This window comes from Magallana gigas, chromosome 1 (assembly GCF_963853765.1).
Source record: "Magallana gigas chromosome 1, xbMagGiga1.1, whole genome shotgun sequence".
NCBI classification, from domain to species: Eukaryota; Metazoa; Mollusca; class Bivalvia; order Ostreida; family Ostreidae; genus Magallana; species Magallana gigas.
Window position 1 is genome coordinate 69,380,095 of NC_088853.1, and position 10,780 is coordinate 69,390,874.

General features: G+C 30.9%; 1 long non-coding RNA gene across 2 annotated transcripts; it reads left to right on the forward strand.

Moving 5' to 3' along the window:
- The first annotated feature begins 7,009 nt into the window (after positions 1 to 7,009).
- LOC136273059 (uncharacterized) lies at positions 7,010 to 10,780 on the forward strand. Of its 2 annotated transcripts, none has more exons than XR_010711233.1 (3): positions 7,010 to 7,227; positions 10,153 to 10,248; positions 10,489 to 10,780. It is a non-coding gene; the product is annotated as an uncharacterized lncRNA (long non-coding RNA). The 2 variants fall into 2 exon arrangements; XR_010711232.1 differs by lacking the exon at positions 7,010 to 7,227 and adding an exon at positions 7,285 to 7,781.

Below are 10,780 nucleotides of genomic sequence, written 5' to 3' on the forward strand. Positions count from 1 at the left end.
CACATCACCATCTATTTCAGGACGGGCAATGAACCATGGGGTATAGTCACATTTACTAAGAGTCCAGTAAGATATAAATATGCTTCAACTAAAGCTGTGTCGATACATTTAGTGTTTAGCCTCACATATCACCCAAATTCTTGTAAAAGTATAATTCTCTATCAGAATATTGTGTTCTAAAATAAAATACGACGGTACATCAATACGTTACACGTATAAAACAAAATCATGTAAAACCCAAAAGTGTGTGAAACTAATCTTCATTAAATTGTTTTCATGAAATTTGACCTATACAATTACATCTTCACAACCTCAACAAAAAATTCAATTCTCCGACTAACAAGATGATGAATTTGTTATTTTGATTATTAAAATTAATATCAACATTAAAATAAAATAAGAATTCAAGCACATCGGTAAATTATAAAATGTTGAACGTTGTAAATTTAAATTACTATATATACATGTACGTCTCATAAGCATCTGATTATTACGACACTATATCACATCACTATTAGATGATCAGTAATGCAACATACTTAAACCTCAAAACCACCTATTATAACTACTGAAATAGAAATAGATCAATACCGTAACTATTTAACGTTAGATTTGCCCAGTGTCACGGTAGGTGCTAGCACGATAAAGGACCCTCACTTCTCTTGTGAGCCGCAGTGTGAAGAAATGGTTTACAATGTAAACAGAACGTTCTCCCTGGGTACACTGCTTCTTCTTTTTTTTTTAGAAAGGTGTTAATACTCAGTATCATTTGATGAATGTTGAACAATAGAAATCTAAACTGTGTTTAAACATCTGATATATGTAAGCAGTTAATGTCTATGAAATGTATCAGGAATTTCTTACTGCTAGGCCTACATGTAAATAAATATTATTTAAGTCTACGATTTTTTATGAAATAAGCTATTTCTACAGAACATTTCTGCGCAGATATCTTTGAAAGTGCAGTTTTACCTATAAATAATAGTGTGTTAGAATCCTAACAAATAAATCCATATTATGACAATGCAACGATTAATAAGTCCAGAGTCGCAGTAGGCGTTAGCACGATAAAGGACATGTACTGCTCTGGTGAGCCTTGGTGTGAATCACTAAAGGTATGATAATGAATACAAACTGTTTTTTCTTGAATTAAAAGCTTCTTAAGGACGAAAAACTTCTTTATGACCAGCTCGTGAATACTCAATATGAGTTGATGGATGTTACGAACTGAGATTAAATTGTGTGATTAAAACGTTTATCTGCTCTTTATAAGCAATTAATTTCATATTAGTAATTTTAATTTTATGTCTGCCTCCTATATGTAAGGTAAATAATATAGACATATGATGCACGTCTATAATACAACAAATGCGATTTAGGAACTTCAATAATTATCTAGCTTTATTAATTTAAAAAATCTAAAAGAAGAAATAAATATTATTTCTGATGTTTACTGCAAATTCATTTTATGTCAACAGTGCTTTATTCGATTACTTTGTACGTACTCAACACAATAGACAGACTACAGTAAAACAGATTGTATGATATACCGTTCATCGTCTGTTTGTTTTTTAAGCTAAACAAGCAAATCCAACACGATTAATATAAAGGTACTACAGTAATCTAATTTTACTGCAAACTCTTTATTTTTTTTACAATGTTTAAAAAGTACAACAAACACAATGCTGTGTACCCTTTATTACAGAAAAAAACATGATAAGTTGTCTTTAACACTATATGTTTGTTAAACTTTGTTTGTCTAGCTACATTGTTATGTTCGTCCATCAATAATCGATTAACATTTTATACAGGTCCTTCTAATTGGCGCACTAGGTTATTCCTTGGATTCTCTGTGTACGTCTCCAATACAACAGACAGACTACAGGGAACACTGTGTTACAAGGACAACAACTTTACACGGGACACCATACCTGCTGTCTTCACCACCACCTGTACAGTACATGGACAGTACGTCATATACTACAACGAGAGACTACCAGGAGTTACCTATCCTAACTATTACTCTAATGGTGTCTTCAGTGACGTTAGTATTGGCCTCTGTGAAGTGGAGGAGTACTGTTATACCGTTTTCAAATTATGATCAGAAAATAAATACGGTACATGACGTGATAAATGAATGAAAATTAACAGACTGATGACATATGGTCCTTTATTTGTTGGTGAAAGTCTCAGTGTTTGTATTTTTCTACGCACGATAATGATCAAGTTGCAAAAATAAAAGAAAAAATTAAAAAAATAGAAATTAAGAAAAAAATGTCCATTAAAGTAACTGAAGTCCTTTTTAAATTAATGTCAATTGTGAGTTCACATGGTTCTACATTGACATTTGATATAAACCATTTGAAAATAAGTTTTATCGCAGGGTGCAAATGTTTTAACCCTTAAGTACCCTTTAGTTTAACATATAATTTATTAAAAGACTTTATTTAATATATTAAGATGTAAATTTTATCAGAGTTAAACTATTTAGTTCTACTATTCACAAATGATATTCATTATACAGGATGTCCTACTACCGGATATTTTGGGTTTAACTGTTCCGTTCCCTGTCCAGACGTTAGCTGTCAGTACTGTCACATAGAGACGGGCACCTGTCAGGGCTGTAAACCTGGATATCAAGGTTACCGATGTGAACTAGGTACAGCTGCTTATGTGCAACTCTAAAAAAAACCAAAATTTGATAAACGAGTACGACTATAATCTAATCATTTAAAAACTTGCCATTAACAGTACAACGTATGCAAATAAAAATCTTTCAGTAATATTTATACGCATTTTCACAATGTAAAACTATCTAGGATATTTTGTGTTTAATTCTGCTAAAAGTTGTGTAGCAATTAATTAAATGTTTACATTCAGTTTATATTTTAGCTATGTTTGCATTGGAAATAAACGACATTCAATGCTCAAAAACACACGATAAACCTTACCATGTGCTATAAGGAGAATTAATGTCATAACGCGTTTTGAATACTAGATAAATTATGAATAGATTTAAGAGGGGTCGATGGTCGTGAACATTTGTAGTCTTTTTAATCTCCTTCAGAAGAAAAACTATGTATAAAAAAAATTAAGGAAAATCACACATTTAAATAATAAAATAGATGGATTTTTTCCTTGAAAACAAAAATGAAGTTTACAGCTGAACAAATCATACATGAAAATTTTTCGCTTTTCTTGCAAACGCTTCGCGCCGGGGACATGCACTCGCTATAGATTGATAGGAAAGTTAACAAATTGACTACTCAGAAAGAATGAAAATCCGGTTACGTGATATTTCACACAGATCCCTTTAATGAATGAACGCTTAAAAAGCTCATATAACGTTTATTTTGAAAATAATTTTTTAAAACACTCTGAAATCCAAATTTCTTTCTATTAGTTTACATAAGTTAAAATATGAAGTATTAATGGCGTTGTTTTAAAATATCAAACTAAATTCTACAGTAGTTTAAATGTACAAATGCTAAAAATATTTTCCCAATAGCCCGCTTAAATATTTGGTCTTTTCCGGAATATGAAGGAAGCGAATGTGCAGAAAAAAGTAACCTGCTAAAAAGGGGGCTTTGTACACATGTTTTGTAATAATTGCTGCATGTATATTAGATGCCCTCGGGCTGATATTAGAGTCTCGGGTCGATACGGGATGTGATACAGATGTTGCCATGTATTATGCTCTAAATATCAGAGTATTAACTCTTAGTTTGACAGTTGATTTCCCAATACGTGTAAATATTTATACTAAACTGTTTTATTTGTATAGCTTGCGACGAAGGGTTTTTTGGAACCAAATGCAAGAAGACATGTGGACACTGCCGCGATGTTAGCCATTGTTCCAATATAAATGGAACATGTTTGACTGGATGTGATGTTGGTTATCAAGGGGACTTGTGTAAAACTCGTGAGTAGTTACGCATGTAAAAAATTTTGATTGAAAATAGATTTATAATACAGAAAACATCTAAACTTTAAGAGATTAAACATTTTTTGTAGCATGTGACAGAGGGTTGTATGGTTCTGAATGCAGTGAAACATGTGGACACTGTCGAGACCTAAACCAGTGTTCCAATATAAATGGAACATGTTTGACTGGATGTGATGTTGGTTATCAAGGGGACTTGTGTAAAACTTGTGAGTAGTTAGGCATGTAAAATATTTTGATTGAAAATAGATTTATAATACAAAGAACATCTAAACTTTAAGAGAATGAAAATTATTTGTAGCATGTGACAGAGGGTTGTATGGTTTTGAATGCAGTGAAACATGTGGACACTGTCTTGACCTAAACCAGTGTTCCAATATCAATGGAACATGCTTGACTGGATGTGATGCTGGTTATCAAGGGGACTTGTGTAAAACTCGTAAGTGTTTTGTTTCATTTGCTCATTTTTAATAAACATTCGTTTGTTATTAAAATATTTCTAAATCATAAACGTATTTATTTCTCCTTGATATCCATATATAAATGAAAAAGATACGTTAACGCTGCATAAATCAGTAATTTAGAATATGCAAGAGATGTGTTTTGGCATTCAAACAACGCAGTGTTAACTATAATCTTTTAAAGAGAAATGATGCTTTACATTCACCTTTTGGACATTGTTATAGTATCATTAATACGAATATTATTAAATGTTAGCTGGTGATAAAGGAAAGTATGGATCCGAATGCAATGAAACATGTGGACACTGTCGTGATGTAAAACAGTGTTCCAATATCAATGGAACATGTTTGACTGGATGTGACCCCGATTATCAAGGAGACTTGTGTAAAACTCGTAAGTGGAAGAATTATCCTACTATACATTGATATAGTCATACACATTGATAGATGAGATAATGAAGTAATAAAAATTTAGATATAAAAGTGATAAGGTTAAGGAAGCATACGGGCAATTTGGAGTCTTAATCTAAAGATTGAAGAACTGTTTTGAACCAGTCCAAACACTTAGTATTATCCTCTTAAATAGATGTCAATGCAATAAATTAGGGAAGTACATTTGTCACTTGGTATTATCCTCTTAAAAAGATGTCAATGCAATAAATTAGGGAAGTACATTAGTAACACATTGATGCATTATCACGTGATAACTATAAACAGCTTACGTATATCCCTTAATATAAAATGATATAGAACACTAACCCGTGTTTTCCACAAAACCATAAACATATCAAGGATAGGCAAAACATCTCAGTTTTATCAAAATAGCTGCGTGAATCCTCTATTCTCCTTTATTAAATAGATATTAATATCTTTCACAATAAATCTTCGTAACTTTTGCACGGAAAACGGTATGTTGCACCAAGCAACACAAAACACGGGCTTCTAGCAGCACTTTTCAAGTTAAGCATTAGTCACACTATTAATGCATGTTAAATTTGGATTTCAATGTATACGGGGCAGTGTTGTTCTAGTCAACTCTAGTCAGATATTTATATCGTAAACAACGGCAAAGGAAAGTCTGGCCGAGAAATAAAGCTAATTACATATCTTTACTGAAATGACTGACAAAATTAACATCTCTTCCAATATTCTTATATTCAATTTTTAATAAATCACTCTAAAATACTTTATTAGAGTTCTTAGATTACTTATATTTTGAAAATGTTCACAAAATTTTCTGACATATACACGACATTTAACTTTTCAGGCATGACGTCAATTTATGTAATATAATTTAATTTGTGAAATAAATTGTCTCCAGTATTTTTCATTTTTTTTGGTCTAAATTTGATTGTTTAGATATTTAAATAGGTACATCTGTGATTTCATGGAATTGCATGCAACTCAGATTCCATATTCTTTCTTTAAACCCAGCATAGATAGATAGATAGATATATAGATAGATAGATAGATAGATAGATAGATAGATAGATAATTGGACAGAGAAACAGACATATAGATATATAGAGGATATCTATATTGTGTGATTTTATATTTGCTCTATCCAACGAGTTGAAATGGTGTATATATTCGCGAGGCTTGCCGAGCGAATATAACCATTTCAACGAGTTGGATAAAGCAAATATAAAATCACCGATTATAGATGTTCTATTTAGCTCATACAATTTGATTTATATTATGAAGCTTTTGAGACAGTCCCTTGTGTGACCCAAATTGGTTTTTTGTTTTTCAAAGATTAAAAACGATGATGCAACGTTGTGTTATGCGGCTATTGTGACCTTGCGCAATACAATTTAGTACGTCATTCCTGAGATAAATCGAACTGTTTTAATGTAAAGTTTCACTGAAATAAACCTTAAAATATTTTTTTAGCTCTAGATAATTTTTCTTAGAGCTTATTTACTTGATTAAATAGAAATTCTGATCAGAAGAGTTGAATAATCAGTTTTGTTGACATACACAATGTTGCGAATGCTCGTTAGGTTGAATTGACTCGAACGAGGCCAGGAACAGTTGTTGATGCATGATGTTTAATAAAAAACAAACACTAGGCTAGCCTTATGATTCAAAATTGAAAATAGTGAATAAGGATGCTTACTGGTGGTGGAATAAAAGTCTCATGAAACATTATTTCGGTAAGTTCTTGTATATTAACACAACCAGAGCGCTCTGTTTTCATCGCGTCGTCAGGATGAACTCTTTGATAGTTAACGTAATTTGTAGTTTTATAAACTTTACAAAGCAAATTGAAAGTTGGAAGTGGGCTAAATTTATCAAAAATCTTGACGAACAAGAAACAGGGGTCTTGTGGTTACGGTTATGAATAACTTTGCAAAAAAGGTGTGGGGGCCGAGGCTAACCTTTCCCCCCTCCCCACTCACAATAGCCCCCCGGTTCCGACGCCTGTGCTTCGCAGTTATGTGTTTTCCTTCATATTTGTAATTTAAATCTTTGACAAAATCAATTTTATATTAATTTTTGTAGTAGATATAGTTATGTTGAAAGTACTAGCAAATCTTCGAAAATAGGTCACTGTAGCGTTGAAGCAAGGGGCTGTGTCAAAAGTATTTGATATAGCATCACCCGTGTGATATAGCAAAGGTTTATCACACGGGTAATATACACCACACGTATGAGATAAATATTATTTATACATTTTGCTAGCTTGCCCCGTTGGATATTTTGGACAAGACTGTTCGGAGACATGTATCAACAGTTACACCTGTGATGGCTGTAACGATGTCAGTGGTTCATGTTATTATGGCTGCCGTCCTGGCTGGATCGGATACTTTTGTCAAAAAAGTAAGTTCTATTTACATTTATACTTTTTTATGAATAAAATTGAGTTATTACTTTTTTTAAAAAGTTTTTTTTAAAGTAATGATGTTACTAATAATATTGATTATGTTCAATTCAGTGCAAAATATCATTAAATGAAAAACTTGAAGAAAAATCATAAATAACAAGTACTAATGATTTGTATATGTTTCCAATACTTAACACAGTTACCAATAACGACAGATATTCCCAAAATTTTATTTTACATTAATTCGTTGGTATTAAAAGGAACTAAGGCGTGTTTGTTTTATTACTTCACATGTCAATGGTTTGTTTACAAGTACGTGTTAACATCGTTCCTCAGTGTGGTTTGATCTAGTTTGTCTAATACTGCCTTTTACTTTAATATTCGGAATACACCGAACGTTTTGAATTTTTCAAAGGACTGAATAATCTCGATTTATTTCCAATTTAATACGTTTGCGCAAAACTGGATGTTATCGATTTTATTGAGTTTGTGTACGATGTTACCAAGTACGCATAAACCAGTCGGGGACAATACACCCAGTGTATCAAGGGTAAGTAATTTGGTAAATAATGCATATTATCATAAAATATAATACGTTAATATCCAGTGTATACCAGAATGCTAAGAATTTCTTGTCTAAAAAAATCTGAATAACCTCGATTAGTTTTCAATGTAATAAATTTGCGCAAACCTGCACGGTATCGAGTTTATTTATAGAGTTACCAGGTATAAACGAGATAATACACCCAGGGTATCGTGGGTAAGTGTTAATGAATTGTTTTTGAATATATGTTTGTGTGATACTTTAATAATTGTTTTTTAGTTAATCATTTCCTAGGTATATTAATTATTTCTGTTTTTGTAAGCAACTTAGTGATGGTGTCTCTCATAAAATAAATATAAATACACCCTACGCTTTTCATCTTTGAACTTTTCAGTTTATATCAAAGGTGTTATACATGTACCTCCTAAATATTTATTTTTTTGCTCATTTAGTTATGATATAACATTTTGATGTATTAGTCCTTAATTAAAAAAAAAAGACACCTTGGTTACACGAATGACGTCCCAGTTGGTCACTGGTCACTAAACAAATGATATGATCATAATTCTATACTGAAAGTGAAAATATAGTAGATGTTATTCAACTGAATATATTTAGGACCATACAGACGATTGCTTCATAGTTTCCTGGAAGACGCTGTGGTAGATTGAAATCAAGCCATTATTTGTTTTGATTTATATTGACGGTTTCATGCCTTCATATTTCATTTAAAAAAATTGTTGGGAGTTTGGGTTAGATGACTGATTGATATCAAATTATTTTTTTAAAGTGAAGATATCTGTTTATTAATCGAAATAGTATATGTTGTTTAACTTAAACGGTTTAAAAACATTTAAAACTTAAAAAAAACATTTTTTTGGTTATCTGCTATTGTTTATTTTGTTGGTAGCGTTGTTTCCTTTTTGGGGGGGGGGGGGGGTTAATTATTAAGTTATTTTTTTTTTGTTGGGGGGTTGCTTTTTATTCCAGCATTTTATGATCAGACGATTGCTTCATAGTTTCCTGGAAGACGCTGTGGTAGATTGAAATCAAGCCATTATTTGTTTTGATTTATATTGACGGTTCCACGCCTTCATATTTCATTTTAAAAAACTATCGGGAGTTTGAGTTAGATGACTGATTGATATAAAACTTTTTTTTAAATGTAGATATCTGTTTATTAATCGAAATAGTGTATGTTGTTTATCTTAAACAGTTTAAAAACATTTAAAACTTTAAAAACCATTTTTTTTGCTATTGCTTATTTTGTTGGTAGCGTTGTTTCCTCTTTTTTGGTTAATTATTAAGTTATTATTTTGTTTGGGGTAGGGTTGCGTTTTATTCCAGCATTTTATGATCATCAAATTAATATGAAAAAGTAATTGCACTGCCTAAATTTAACTTTATTCAACTTGCTTTACGACAACAGACGATGTAAGTATGACTTATCCAATCACCTACTGCTGCATTATTCGTATTGATTGTTAGTATACCTTGCTGTCGACGAGCGTAATGTAGAACACTTATTTCTTCTCTCAACCTTCAATTGAAATTAACATTTTGTTTTATTAGATGTAGGTGATATTAACTATTTGTTATTTAAGAAATGTTTATTATTTTTTATGATGCATACATCAATATACACAAAACTTAAATACACAAGATTTTTCTTTATTATTTTAAAGCGTTCAAAGTTTTTGTTAAGCAGTGATGATGTTAATATATTTTTATATATTGTGAGTACTTAAAGTATAAAGCTTAGGAACAAGACCAACTGATGTGGATGTATTTATCAATTTTTATAAATTATGTCTTTTCGGATGTCAATTCCGAAGAAAAAATTAAAATTGTGTTTATATAGCATCATGTTTTATCTGACAATTTCATTTATTTAGAGTACGTGCAAATTGTTGTAAAATAAAAAAAATATTATTCTGACTTCGTCCTTAAAAAATAAGAAAGAAATAAATAAACAAATGAAAATTAAAAAAAACAATCTCATTCTATATTATATTGTTTATTACAAACCGTCAATAAAAATGCGCAAAAACTCTTTCCATAATAAGTTTTGACTTTATTATTTCGGAAATCAAAAATATTTAGAGAGAATTAAACACCTAAAATATGATTGTAGTAGATAGTGTTACTAAGTGTCTCCATTGCCCCCTAAAATGTATCTTACCATATGTAAGAACATGAAAACTTAATTGTAGTACAAATTAACTTTATCAACATATTGTTTTGTTTTAAATATATATATATATATATATAAATAAATATATATATATATATATATATATATATATATATATATATATATATATATATTTACCACTTAATAACAAACAACCAACATTTTATTTTTGATATGACCTAGTCCTGCTCTCCGTCCAGACGTTAACTTTTAGCACTGTTAAATGGAGACAAGCACCTGTTAGTACTTTAACCACTGGCCACACTTAACTTATATCAGGTATGTATATTTATTTTTCTTCCAAAGCCAATGATCCCGTAAAAAAGTATGTTTGTCGGTTTTTTGGAGTTTTTTAAGTGGCCGTCAGATATCCTGTATTGAATCGAACATATGATACTTGTTTTTGTTTTTGTTCTTTTTTTTGGTTTTGTTTTTTTGTGTTTCTTTGATTTTTTTCTGTAAAATATTATTTGAATGCAGCTAGTATTATTTTAAAAAGTGTTATAATTCTTTTTTCAGCCAAACGTAAAGCACAAAAGTACACCTTTCTGGGGGACATCCTCCATCACATGTCCCCTCAGCAGTACGGATAGGCGAGCCTCACCAATGACGACAGTGCACACGAACTTTGAAACCACTGAATTCATTGTATGAAATTGTATTGCAAATCGGCAATCGGAAAGGGAATAAGAAATTATGTTATTATTTTTAGAAGCATTTCTGTAGTATGTGCTTTTACTAATCGAGACGTTTTCCTATAAATACAATGATAGAGCAATTTAGAAATAAGACACATTAATTGTAAAAATTT